Here is a 13,421-nt window from a genome sequence, read left to right as displayed (position 1 = left end):
AGGTGACTTGTCTCAAGAATAAAATAGCACAGGAGCGGAACTATTTATTTTTCCCTATACTCCCGGGATTAACTGCATGGTATTGAAGAGACATCCCAGGTATTCTCATATAAGAGTGTGTCATCTCTATTTCCATTTCCTGTCTTCATTCAGCCAGTGAAAAGAATACTGAGCAGGGACTGGGGGTGTCGAGACCAAGACAAGATTTCTTTGATATGGAGGGACACAATCCTTGGAATTTGTAATAGGGTTATCTCAGCCATGAACTCTAACTTTTAGGATGAATTGTGAGAATTTTTTTCTTCCCCACCTGTCCATTTTTGGCTTATTTACTGCTTTTGGTTAAAGCATGTTGGGTCCTTCAGGTAAATAGTATTTAGGTTAACAACCCCTCAGAGGCTTTTAAGAAATACAAATATTTTGTACTTGCTTTGGCAGCACAAATACTAAAATTGGAAATGATACAGAGAAGATTATTAGCATGGCCCCTGCTCAAGGGTAACACACAAACTCATGAAGCATTCCATATTTTTAAAAAAAAACTCACCAGCACAGACAACAGTACACTTATTACCAGAGGGAAAGAAGGAGTAGGTAGAATAGGATATGGGGAGATAAATGGCAATGGAAGGAGACTTTACTACGGACAGTGAACATACAATATACAGATGATGTATTGTAGAATTGTACACCTGAAATTTATGTGCTTTTATTAACAAATGCCACCCCCTAAATTCAATAAAAAGTGAAAAAAAATAAAAGAAATACAAATATTTTGTGCAACACTAGCAAAAGATTAGTATGTATAGAATATATAGCAGCAAAGCAAAAATAGATAAACTCTAATTTTCTCCTGTTTTTCTTTACTCTCTGGGCTGCCAAGGTACACTTTTAAAAAGATTTTATTTATTTATGTTTAGAGAGAGGGGAGGGAGGGAGAGAAACATTCACTGGTTGCCTCTCACGTACTCCCTACGGGGGAACCAGGCCCACAACCCAGGCATGTGCACTGACCTGAGGCACATCAGCCAGGGCGGTCAAGTTACATTCTTTGGCTGCTTTCTTACTCACAATGAAGTGTCCACAAACTGGCCTTTCCCCCAGGCTCTAACTGCCATCTGAGGAGCATTTAAATAGCAAACCATCTCATGCCAGGAACTTGGGTGTTTTCTTACTTTAGGTATTACTGGGCCTCCATCCCAACCCGCCCTTACTGTGATTCCTCTCAGTCAGCTTTTCCCCTGTGCCTTTTCTTTCAGGATTTCAGCAGGTCCACAAACATTCTAACATGGTTCATAAAACTCCATGGAAATGAACACTTTTCTGGGGAGAGATTGGCAGATTTCAACAGATTCTAAGAAGGGTACCTGACCCCCAAATGCTAATAATCATTGCTTCAGGAACTGTTTAATGTTCAAATGTTAACTGTTTTTCTTTTTAAAGAGAGTGTAGTTTATTCTCTCTGCCTTTTAACAAGTAGGAAAACTCAGTTTAAAAAATAACTTTCATATTCCAACCAATCGTCTTAGAGAGTCATACAGTTCCACTGGCCAACTATCTTGAAAACGTGTTTTATTTCAAGTATGCCTTCTCCGAATCTTCTGTGGGGACACTAACATTCTGTCAGCAGCTACCATGGGCTGTGAGGAAAGGCACAAATGGGGGTAAAGTATAAAGGCCAAGAAAGGAAATGTCTATACCCACATTTAGGAGGGTGAGGTGACTCTGGCTGAAGATGTAGGGCTGCTTACAGCCTACAGCCACCAGGTGATATATGGGCCATTTGTACCCCCTGTTCCCCTACTGAAGGGCTAGCTGCTGCCTCTACTCACTAAAACAGACACTTGAGATCAGACACCCAAAGAAAAGGATCACACAGTATATTTCTAGGGAAATGAAGAGGATGGAATGGCAAGCAGAAATAGCAGTGTCATTTCACTATCGGTCATCCACTACCCCCACGACAGACCTGTTTTAGGTTCTGAAGAGAGGGAAAAGGCAAAACACACTGTCAGTCAGCTTTCCACCTCAGGGGAGAACACCATACACATGTTCACACCTCACAGGGCAAAAGAGATTCACAAGAGACAATATACGTACAATAAATGCTAGTGCTGTAACTCAAATTATGGACATGTGTGGAAACAGTTCAGTGTAATGGAAGAATACTATGTTATAAGAGGCACTTTATTAACATTTCATTATCAGTCCCCATTTATGCCCTGATCCTTTTGCAGAGCCTTCTGCATTGGTGTTAATGGAGACAATGGTCAGCTGAGGTGGCTTGCAACAAACTGTGCAACCTACGAAGGCAGAACTGAAGCAAAAACTGGAGAGTTAAATTGGCAGAGTAGGGTGGAGATGGGCAGGGATAGAACAGAGCCTCCTGTAACCTCAGGGTGGCTCTCTCCCTTTGGCTATATCTCTCTCCCATGGCAGAGAGTCAGGCACCTCCAATTACATTTCTCAAGTACACACACAGAAACAAAACCCACCGCCACTCTTACTTGGTTTCCAGCTACTATAATTTGCCCCCACACCACTATGACAGTGAGAGAAATCTTCTTTACAAAAAGCTTAAGCAGTCTAGATTTGGCCCAATTCCCTCCTTAGCTCTGTTGAGTTTCTAGCAGTAAAGTCATTCAGGAAATAAAGGTAGAGTCAAATCTGAACCTTTCTTTGACAGATTATTATAGGGAATCAATCGCTTGGCATGGCGAACGTAGCCCAGCCCACAAGCCCTACCGGAAAACCGACAGGCGTGAGCCAGCACACAGGAAACCAAACCTACGGATCAGCTTTCCCGTGGGAATCAGGCTTACATTGTACCTAGGCTGCTATGAGGCTTGTTTTTGATAAAACTTCCTCATCCTGGATTGAGGTGGCAAATGTTTACTGCATATCTTTAAAGTAACTTCCTATAGTCTGTGCTAAACCTCCCAAGTATGGAGTGTAACCAGTTCAACCACTTTTCCCCTTGATCTGAAACATCCTTCTCTTTAAAGTAATTAGCAACATTCTTTCCTCTGTTATCTGTAAAAGATAACCACCTAAAGTAAGCCTGTGCATAGTAAATGAGGATCATTCTTCATGTAATGTACCCAGAAAGGCAATAGAAGCCCGTCCAGACAGGGGCCGGGGCCCTCTCTCTCACTTAGAGAGCAGCCATGCCATCCCTTTTTCTCAGCAGGACTTCTGTAGTCCATGTGAATTTGTTTGTCACAGCCACAACACTTGGACCCCACAGGCTGGAGTCCGCATCAGATTATGGTTAGGAAGTTGTTACCTTACTCAGAGAATGGCCAGAGAAGAAGGGGCAAAGGGATCTTTGGGAGATTTTATATGGAAAGCAGAAATGCACATTAACATCCCACAGCATCCCAAGTCATGTCTGCCCTTCAAGGCCACCTCCTTCATAATGCCTTCTGTAACTAGCCCAGCCTCACAGACTCACTGGGATACAGGCACATGGCATGAAAGGTCATTTTGTCCATTCTTCAACCAATACAAGGCCATTCTTGCAAGATCCTTGACAGATGGTGATCAGCCCACCAATTCGAGGTCAGGTAGCTCAGTTCTCTGGCCTCTCCACCTGGAGGACTTCTCTGAACATTCTAGCTTACAGTTAGTATCACATTTTTAAAGGCAACTTCTTTATCAAGTTCTAAGAATAACTTTCGGACAGATAAAGAAGTGGTACATATATACAATGGAATATTACTCCACCATAAAAAAAGGAATGAAATCTTAACATTTGCAACAACATGAATAGACCTAGAGGGTATTATGCTAAGTGAAATAAGTCAAGCAGAGAAAGCAAATACCATATGATTTTATTTATATGTGAAATCTAAAGAACAAAATTAATGAACAAAGAAAACAGAAAAAAAAACTTACAAATACAGAAAACAAACTGGGGGTTGCCACATGGGAGGGGGTTGGGGGACTGAGTAAAAAAGATGAAGGTATTAAGAAGTACAAATTGGTAGTTACAAAATAGTTATGCGGATGTAAAGTGTAGCATAGGGAATATAGTCAATAATATTGTAATAACTAGGTATTGTGCCCGGTGGGTACTAGTCTTATGAGGGGGAATCCCTTTTTAAATTATACAATTATCTAACCACTATGCTGTACACTTGAAACTAATATAAAATAATATTAAATGTCAATTATAATTGAAAAATATAAAAGAATATGCTATTAGATAAGTAAAAATACTTCTATTTAGTTAAGAAATAAAGAATAACTCTTCCACTGAATATCTACTACAGAAATGAAACATAAAATGTAGGTAGTGAACTTTACTTGAGTGTGTTGGCTGGGCAGAGGATTCTTCAATGCTACTTTGAAGAATATATACTTTGAAGTATATACAAAGAATATACTTTGAAGTTTCACTTGCTACTTTGGCAGATATATAAGACCAGTACAGTAATAACAGTCATTATGTTTAGACTAGTTCTTAACACCCCAAATCTCTCCTACTTCTACCCTCTGTCACCTTTCTGTAGATGATCTATCTCATCTTGTGTTTCATTTCTTAATTAAGAAATAGAGTAATTGTAAACTTGACCTTCCTACCACCAAATCTACAGTTTTCGTGTCTCCATCCATGGGTTCCTGTTCCCCTCCTATATAATGGAGATGGTGATCCTTACATGAAGGGTAATTTACCTCCACTTGTGCTCCTAGTCCCATACTCTGCTTTCTTCTCAAGGACTTAATTTCTATTGTTCTCTTTTCTGGTTCCTCATCTCTCACTCTCTCCTGGTTTATTCCTAGGAGCATATGAACCTGTCTGTACACCACCCATCTTACAAAACCTCCTCATTGTCCCTTAGCATCCTTTCACCTGCCTCACCTCATGTTTCTCAATGCTGTCAGTACAAGTGACGTGGACCATTCTTTGTTTACTTGCCACTCTTCAGTCCACTCCAGTCTAGATTCTTCTCCCACCACACCACCAAAACTGCTGTTGCCAGAATTACCACTGGCTTCTATTCAACCATATATAATGATGATTTTTTTTTCTATCCTCATTTTACCTGAGCTTTCAGTAACCTTTCAGAAATTGACTGTTCTCTCCTCTTCTAAACACTTTCATCTCTTAGCTGTAATCTATTGTTTTTTTCCCTTTACTGGCTCCTCCTTTTCTACCTAGCTGCTAAACATCAAAGTCTATAGACTCAGTCCAAGGTCCTCCTTTATTGTTTTATTCGCTCCATAGCTAACCTCACTGAGGAGTGAAACCTAAGTGATCCTGCTTTTTTTCTGCTCTCGGTGCTCCCATTTTTCAATCAGCAGTGATTTTTAAAAGCATAGATAGGGTTGTTTAAAACTCTTTAATAATTCCCCATTGCATTTGGAATAAAATCTAATTCTTTGCTACAAGACCCTGAATAATCAGCCCTCATCTACCTCTTCCACTTCACCATGTACCACTCTCCCTGTGTAGTTCATCCTGCTGCAGCCCCTCCAATCTCCTTTCAGTTCCCTCAGCCTAGAACAGGGTATTTCTCTTTAGTCACCTGACTGGCTCCATGGAATCAAAAAGAAATCACCCAAATGAGAAGGTTATTTATTTAGAAATTCCTAGAGCAAGGTAGTCAGCCACAATCACTTGTGTTTTGGCAGAGACTCAAATGCAGGCAAAAGAATAGGAAAAAAGGAAGGTTTTGGGTGTTCCCTGATTGGAGGCTGTTGGCCTGGGGAAATTTTAGGCAAACTCACTAGAAGTGAGATATCCTATGTGACCGATTAAGAGTACATATTTAACCCAGGCTGGTGTAGCTCAGTGCATTGAGTGGGGGCTGCAAACCAAGGGGATCGCTGGTTCAATTCCCAGTCAGGGCACATGCCTGGGTTGCAGGCCAGGTCCCCAGTGGGGGACGCATGAGAGGCAACCACACATTGATGTTTCTCTCCCTTTCTTCTTCCCTACTCCTCACTCTAAAAATAAATAAAATCTTAAAAAACAAGAGTACACATTTATCTTTCTCTAGTTGGAAGAGGGCAAAGATTAGGGAAGCTGTCAGTTACTAAACCAGTCCTGGTTATTTTGGGAAATTTTGTTAAAGGGGTCATTGTTTGGCTTCCTGGACTTGATGCTAGAAACAGTCTAACTTCCTACAAATTTCACCTGAAGATAGTAGGTTGGCTTCCTGTGCCAGTTACTATAGATAATGGCTTGTTTTCCTAGGCTGGTATTGCAGGTTGTAGGTCAGGTTCTATTTTTTAAGTCAAATTTCAATTCACATAAAGTTAAAACAGTCAAGTAAGTGAAAATATCAAAATTTGGGGGTTAGTGTATGGCAATAGAAATTAAATTTTTGTTGCAAATAATATGGTATTTGGTGTTTCCATTATTGACAAACGATGCTGTAGAAAAAGTGATTGCATTGAATCTCAATTTATCAAGCTCATATTCCATAAATTTCTTGCAAACTTCGATGGCACCCTCTAACATTTCATCATTAGTTTCATCATGGTTCATTGGAAATGGTTTCCATGCATCTAATTCATAGAGATGCCCGTTTATGTGAACTAATGCAACACAATGAAGACCTACTTTTTCACCTCTACTTGGTGCCTTCATCTGACCTTTGGGGGCACTGGTCTTACGAGTTCCTCGAATAGCATTATACTTCTCCAGATATCATAACAGGCTCTTTCTTCAGGGCTCATTTACACAGACTCCTCCAGGAGTTTGTTCAAGGTTGATCCAGATTCAAAGTGCATCTTGTGTTTGTTGTTGGCAAGAGCATGGATCAGTCCAGTTGTTCCACAGGCATTTCTGAGTGTTTGCTTCATGAAATATACTTATGACGTAACATCGTGTCCCTGAGATTTTATGTTTTTCCTCCTCTTCTGTTCTGCATACTTCATACTCTTCTGTAATAAGGAGAAGTAACACTACACACACTGGTCCTTGTATCATGCTAAAGAGTTCAGGATCCATCCCATATACGTAAAAAGAAATGCCAGTTTGGATGTAGACCTAATTGTTTGAGAAACTGGTTGTTGACCTTGGGATAGGCCTCCAGTGGCAGCTAGTGGTGACACTCCATGGCAGCTCTGCACAGCCACTGGTCAGGTTCTACTTTTATATATGTCTGGCTACTGTCTTTTTATTGTCATTCAGCTCCATACCTTCTGTAACACACAGGAGCTCCAAAGCAGGGAACTGTACTTATGTTCATGATATTCTGAAAAAACCACCCAGAGGACTAGCAGATGTGGACATGCTATGGTCATGCCATTTATTACTCACATTACAGGGGAGTGTACCCCACCTCCAGCCTTGATGCTACTTATAGGGTTAGGGAGGGAGTAGTGTGTAAAAATTCTATACTTCTGTAATAAACAGAGGAGCCTTGAGACACAGGGGCCTTGAGAGGGCTGTTTTCCCCATTTCTTATGGCTACTGGCCAGGCAGCCACCTGTTCTCTGAAGTCATGAGAGGCCATGTCCTGAGTTACCCCACACCTTCTTTCTGGTATCAGTTAGTTTATTTATTAAAAAAATTATTAATATGTTTATTGACTTTAGAGAGGGGGGGAAGGCAGAGAGAGAGAAACATTAATGTGAAAGAGAAACATGAATTGGTTGTCTCCCATATGCACCCTGACTAGGGATCAAACCCACAACCTGTGTATGTGCTCCAAACAGGAATTGAAGCTGCAATTTTCTGGTGCATGTGATGCCACTCCAACCAAATGAGCTACCCGGCCAGAGCTCTGGTATCAGTTTCAATTTTACTTCTTTAGAGGCCTTCCTTTCTGATCAATTTAAAGTAGGTGCTTTTGCTTTTAATTTCATCATTCCCTGTCCTTTCCCTTTGTGACATTTCCCCAAATTAATTATTATTTGTAATCTATGCTCTTAAATAATATCACACACAGAAGGTACTCAACAGATATTTGTTGAATGAAGTGGTAAATGAATGAATATAGATTATGGTCTCTTTTTCCCATTCCTATCTGACTTTGAAAGGTCACAAAATTATAGTGTCAGAGGTGGAAGGGCCCTTAGAAGCTATTTAATCCATCCATCCACCTCACCTTTCACATGAGAAAAACAAGGCCCAAGAGAAAGTAGTGACCTGCTCAGGGTTACAGTTAATAATAGGAGAACCAGAGCTAGAAACCAACCCCTAGTTCACAGTCCTCCTTATCACATACTTCCTTGTCACAAAGTCTAATAATACAGATACTGGGGCAGGCTGAGTTTCTTTACTCTTCCTACTTGGGGGTGTCTACTTTTTCTGTTTTAGATGACCACTGTGGTGTTAGGATTAGTTTGTTAGTTCCAGCTCTGCTAACAATTTGTGTAATCTTGGATAAATTACTGAACTTTTCTAAGTCTATTTTATAATACCTGCTCAATCCTGTTTACAGGGGTACTGCATTTTGAAAGTGAGACAGTGGATTGTAAAGCACTTTAGAATCATTAGAACCGTTTAAATCACCAATACTCTTAAAAAATAGCCCTGGCTGGTGTGGATCAGGAGATTGAGCACTGGCCTGTGAACCAAAGAGTTGCTGGTTTGACTCTCACTTAGGGCACATGCCTGAGTTGCTGACCAAGTCCCCAGGAGGGGGCACATGAGGGGCAACCACACATTGATGTTTCTCTTCCTCTCTTTCTCTTCCCTTCCCCTCTCTCTAAAAATAAGTAAAAAATCTTTAAAAACATAATGAAAGGGACTTCCAACCACAATGGAGGCATAAATGGAGGCAAAGGTAAGATACACTTTGCCTCCTCACACAATCCAAAACAAGACAACACGTTTAAAAACAAAAAATAATCAGAACCACCAGAAAACTGTATGGAAGTCTAATAACCAAGGAGTTAAAGAAGAAACATTCATTCAGACTACTAGGAGGGGTGGAGAAGGGCACCCAGGATGGAAAGGACCTGGAGCAAGGCAGCAGCTGGTGAACCAGGGCAAGCAAGACGGCAACTGGTGGATCAGGTGTTCTCACATTTACTTGTGGATAAACCAGGAAGAACAACTGGGAGCAAGACAGACTGTGCAACCCAGGATTCCAGCATGGGAAAAGAAAGCCGCAAAACCTCTGGTAAAAACCTGTGAGGGTTGCAGCAGTGGAAGAAACTCCCCACTCTCACAGGAGAGTTCATTGGAGAGACCAACAGAGTGCTAGAATGTACACAAACCCACCCACCTAGTAATCAGCACCAGAAAGGCCCAATTTGTTTGTGGGTAGGGGGTAAAGTGACTGAAAGCCAGCTGAGAGCCAAGGAAGTGGCGTTATTCCCTCTCTGACCCCTCCCCCACAGACAGGGTCACAACACAGCCACATGGGTTGCCCTACCCTGGAGAATACCTAAGGCTCTGCCACTTACAATGTAACAGCTGCCCCAAGACAAATTATATATATATATATATCCCAAATGAAAGAATATATGAAAGCTCCAAAAACAGAACTAAGTGATGAAGAGATATCCAACCTATCAGATGCAGAGTTCAAAACACTGGTAATCATAGAAATGGTTGAGTATGGTTGCAAAATAGAGGAAAAAGTGAAGTCTATGCAAAGTGAAATAAAGAAAAATATACAGACAACAAACAGTGAAGAGAAGAAAACTGGGACTCAAATCAACAATGTGGACCAGGAGGAAAAAATAAACATTCAACCAGAATAGAATGAAAAAACAAGAATTCAAAACAATGGAATTCAAAAAAATGAGGAGAGGCTTAAGAACCTCTAGGACAACTTTAAATGTTCCGACAACTGAATGATAGAGGTGCCAGAAGGAGAAGAGGAAGAGCAAGAAATGGAAAACTTGTTCGGAGAAAATAATGAAGGAGAACTTCCCTAATCTGGCAAAGGACATGGACTTCCAGGAAGTCCAGGAAGCTCAGAGTCCTAAAGAAGTTGTACCCAAGGAAGTACACACCATGGGGCATCATAATTACATTATGTAATTACATTACATAATTACGAGATTAAAAATAATGAGAGAATGTTAAGAGCAGCAAGAGAAAAGGACACAGTTGCCTACAAAGGAGTTCCCATAAGACTACCAGCTGATTTCTCAAAAGCAACCTTACAGGCACGAAGGATCTAAAAAGAAGTATTCCAAGTCATGAGAGGCAAGGACCTACATTCAAGATTACTCTAGCTAGCAAAGCTATCATTTAGAATGAAAGGGCAGATAAAGTGCTTTCCAGATAAAGTCATGTTAAAGGAGTTCATCATAACCAAGGCTTTATTATATGAAATGTTACAGGGACTTACCCAAGAAAAAAAAAGATGATCAAAACTATAGAGTAAACTCACAACAAACTCACAACTATCAACTATACCTAAACAAAGTCAAAAACAAAAACAAACTTAGCAAACAACTAGAACAGAAGCAGAATCACAAAAATGGAGATCACATGGAAATCACATGGAGGGTTATCAGCAGGGATGGAGAGGGGAAAGAATGGGGGAAAATGTACAGGAAATAAGAAGCATAAATGGTGGTACAAAATAGACAGGGCGGTTAAGAATAGTATAGGAAATGGAGAAGCCAAAGAACTTATATGTATGACCCATGGACATGAACTAAGGTGGGGGAATGCTGGTGGGATGGGGGTGAAGGGCATAGGAAAGTAAAAAGGAGAAAAAATGGGATAACCATAATAGTATAATCAATAAACTATATTTTAAAATTACATGGAACTAAAAATGACCCCGATTAGCTACAGTATTCTTGAGAAAAAAGATCAAAGTAGGAGGGATCACAATACCTGATATCAAACTATACTACAAGGCAACTGTAATCAAAATAGTCTGGTACTGGCATAGAAATAGACACATAGATCATTAGAATAGAATAGAGAGCCCAGAAATAAACCCATGTCTCAATGATCAATTAACATTTAACAAAGTGGGTAGAAGCATAAAATGGAGTAAATATAGCTTCTTCAACAAATGGTGCTGGGAGATCTAAAATAGTACATGAAAAAAAATTAAACTAGACCACCAACTTACACCATACACCAGAATAAACTCAAAATGGATAAAAGACTTAAACATAAGCCATGACACCATAAAAGTCCTAGAGGAAAACTTAGACAGTAAAATTTCAAATATCCCACGTAGCAATAATTTTTTTGCTATATCCTCTCAGGCAAGGAAAATAGAGGAAAGAATAAACACATGACAATTTAAAATCTTTAAATTAAAAACCTCAAATTAAAAACATCAAACTAAAAACCTTCTGTCTGGTTAAAGAAAACATCATCAAAATGGAAATGCAACCAGCCATATGGGAAAACATATTTTCCAATGATACCTCAGCCAAATGTTTGATCTCCACAATATATAAAGAATTCATTAAACTCAGTGTCAGGAAGACAAACAACCCAGTTGAAAAAATGGGCAATGGATGTGAACAGACCCTTTTCCAAAGAGGTCATACAGAGGGCCCATAGGCATATGAAAAGATGCTCAGCATCACTAGTTATCAGAGAGATGCATATTAAAACTACAATGCGATACCACCTCATACCAGTCAGAATGCCCATCATTAACAAATTAAGAAACAAAAAGTGCTGGTGAGGTTGTGGAAAAAGAGAACCCTCGTACACTGTTAGTGGGAATGCAGACTGGTGCAGCTACTGTGGGAAACAGTATGGAATTTCATCAAAAAACTAAAGGTGGAACTGCCTTTTGACCCAGCAATTCCCTGCTGGGATTATACCCTAAAAATCCTGAAACACCAATTCAAAAGACCTTTGCACCCCTATGTTCATAACAGTGTTATATACAATGGCCAAGTGCTAGAAACAGCCTAAGTACCCATCAGTAAACGAGTGGATCAAAAAACTGTGGTACATTTACACAATGGAATACTATGCAGCAAAAAGAAAAAAGGAACTCCTACCTTTCACAATACCATAATGGAACTGGAGACTATTAGACTAAGTGAAATAAGCCAGGCGATGAAAGACAAATACCATATGATCTCACCTATAAGAGGAACCTAAAGAACAAAATAAATGAGCAAAATAAAAACAGAGGCATGGAAACAAGGCACACATTCTGAGAGCAAATTGCTCAAGCTTCCCTCCCTAAACCATCTTTTCAGTGAAGGAATGGTGACTGTGACATAGAGAAGGGTGTGAAGATGGGCTGTTTTCTTGCACCCTCCCAGCCTTTCAGTGGGCTTTCAGTTGGCATAGAAGTTTGTCACAAATGGGTGTCATATCTCTCCTTTAAGAGAGCAAGATGTTGAGAGACTGCTTTCCATTCTAGGACCCTACCCAGTCCTCGTCCAGGAATGAGAAGTCTGCACCATGCCCTTAAACTATTTGTGTGGCTTCCCAGAATTACCTCTGAGGCCCTCTGAGCAAACCAGGGCAGGATCACCTGTGGAAAGTGCACCTTTCCTATCCTCTGGGGTCATGGGACAGCTTTTTCTTTCCTAATCTTGTCTCTCATCTTCAACATTAATTCTTTTCTTAGGAAAGAGATGATCCTTTCTAACTGGGGGCACTTATGGCTTTGGGGGATTATTTGCTTCCTCTTTCTCCCTTGCTGCCTTTTAAGATTCTTGGTCTTTAAATTTTGCCATTTTAATTATGATGTGTCTTGGAGTGGGCCTCTTTGAGTTCATCTTGATTGGGACCCTCTGTGTTTCCCGAATTTGTATGACTTTTTTTCATCAAGTTAGCGAAATTTTCCATTGTTACTTTTTCTGACAGGTTTTCTATCCCTTGCTCCTCTTCTCCTTCTGGTATTCCTGATATGGATATTATTACATTTCATCTTTCCCTGCAGCTCCCTTAAATCCTCTTCATTCTTTTTGAGTGCTTTTTCATTTTATTGCTCTGTCTTGAAATTTTTTTCTACCTTATCCTCCAGCTCACCGTTTCAACCTTTTGCTTCATCTAGCCTGCTTTTAATTCCTTCTACTGTGTTCTCCAATTCAGAAATTGTATTCTTCATTTCCTCTTGGCTCTTGTTGATAGTTTCTGTGTCCTTTTTCATTCTGGTGTAATTCGTAGTATATTTATTGTAGCTTCCCTGTAATTTTTGGTAATTTTCACTGAGCTCATTGAGTTTCCTTATAACCATTGTTTTGAACTCGATATCTGATAGTTGACTTGCATCTATTTCATTTAGCACTCTTTCTGGGGTTCCTCCTTTCCTTTTGATTGGGTGTTATCTTCCTGTTTTGGGAGAGACTCTTCTTGTTTGTTTCTCTGGATTAGATTGATCTGCTTTGACTCCCTGTCTTCATGGTATGAACTTCTATGGTAGGACATCTGTGGAACTCAGTGGTGAAGTCTCCTTGACCTCCTCAACTTGATGCTCTTGGGATGCCCTTTATGCCATTTATGGTGGCCCTCTGGTTGTAACTGGGTTTTGATTGTTGTTGGTTCTTTCTTTGGTGGGGCCTTC

At 40.1% G+C, this 13,421-nt stretch overlaps 1 non-coding gene and 1 pseudogene across 1 annotated transcript; one reads left to right on the top strand and one right to left on the bottom strand.

Annotated features, from left to right (window-relative positions):
• The first annotated feature begins 422 nt into the window (after positions 1 to 422).
• LOC119044030 (U6 spliceosomal RNA) lies at positions 423 to 533 on the top strand. Its single transcript, XR_005081534.2, has one exon. It is a non-coding gene; the product is annotated as a U6 spliceosomal RNA (small nuclear RNA).
• Positions 534 to 6,304: 5,771 nt separating this feature from the next.
• LOC119044014 (ubiquitin carboxyl-terminal hydrolase isozyme L3-like) lies at positions 6,305 to 7,046 on the bottom strand (annotated as a pseudogene).
• Positions 7,047 to 13,421: the final 6,375 nt, after the last annotated feature.

The sequence above is a fragment of the Artibeus jamaicensis genome, unplaced genomic scaffold (genome assembly GCF_021234435.1).
Source record: "Artibeus jamaicensis isolate MK-2021 breed Jamaican fruit bat unplaced genomic scaffold, CSHL_Jam_final contig_402, whole genome shotgun sequence".
Lineage (NCBI taxonomy): Eukaryota > Metazoa > Chordata > Mammalia > Chiroptera > Phyllostomidae > Artibeus > Artibeus jamaicensis.
The sequence above is the reverse complement of the archived record's forward strand: the minus strand, read 5'-3'. Positions and strand labels throughout refer to the sequence as shown.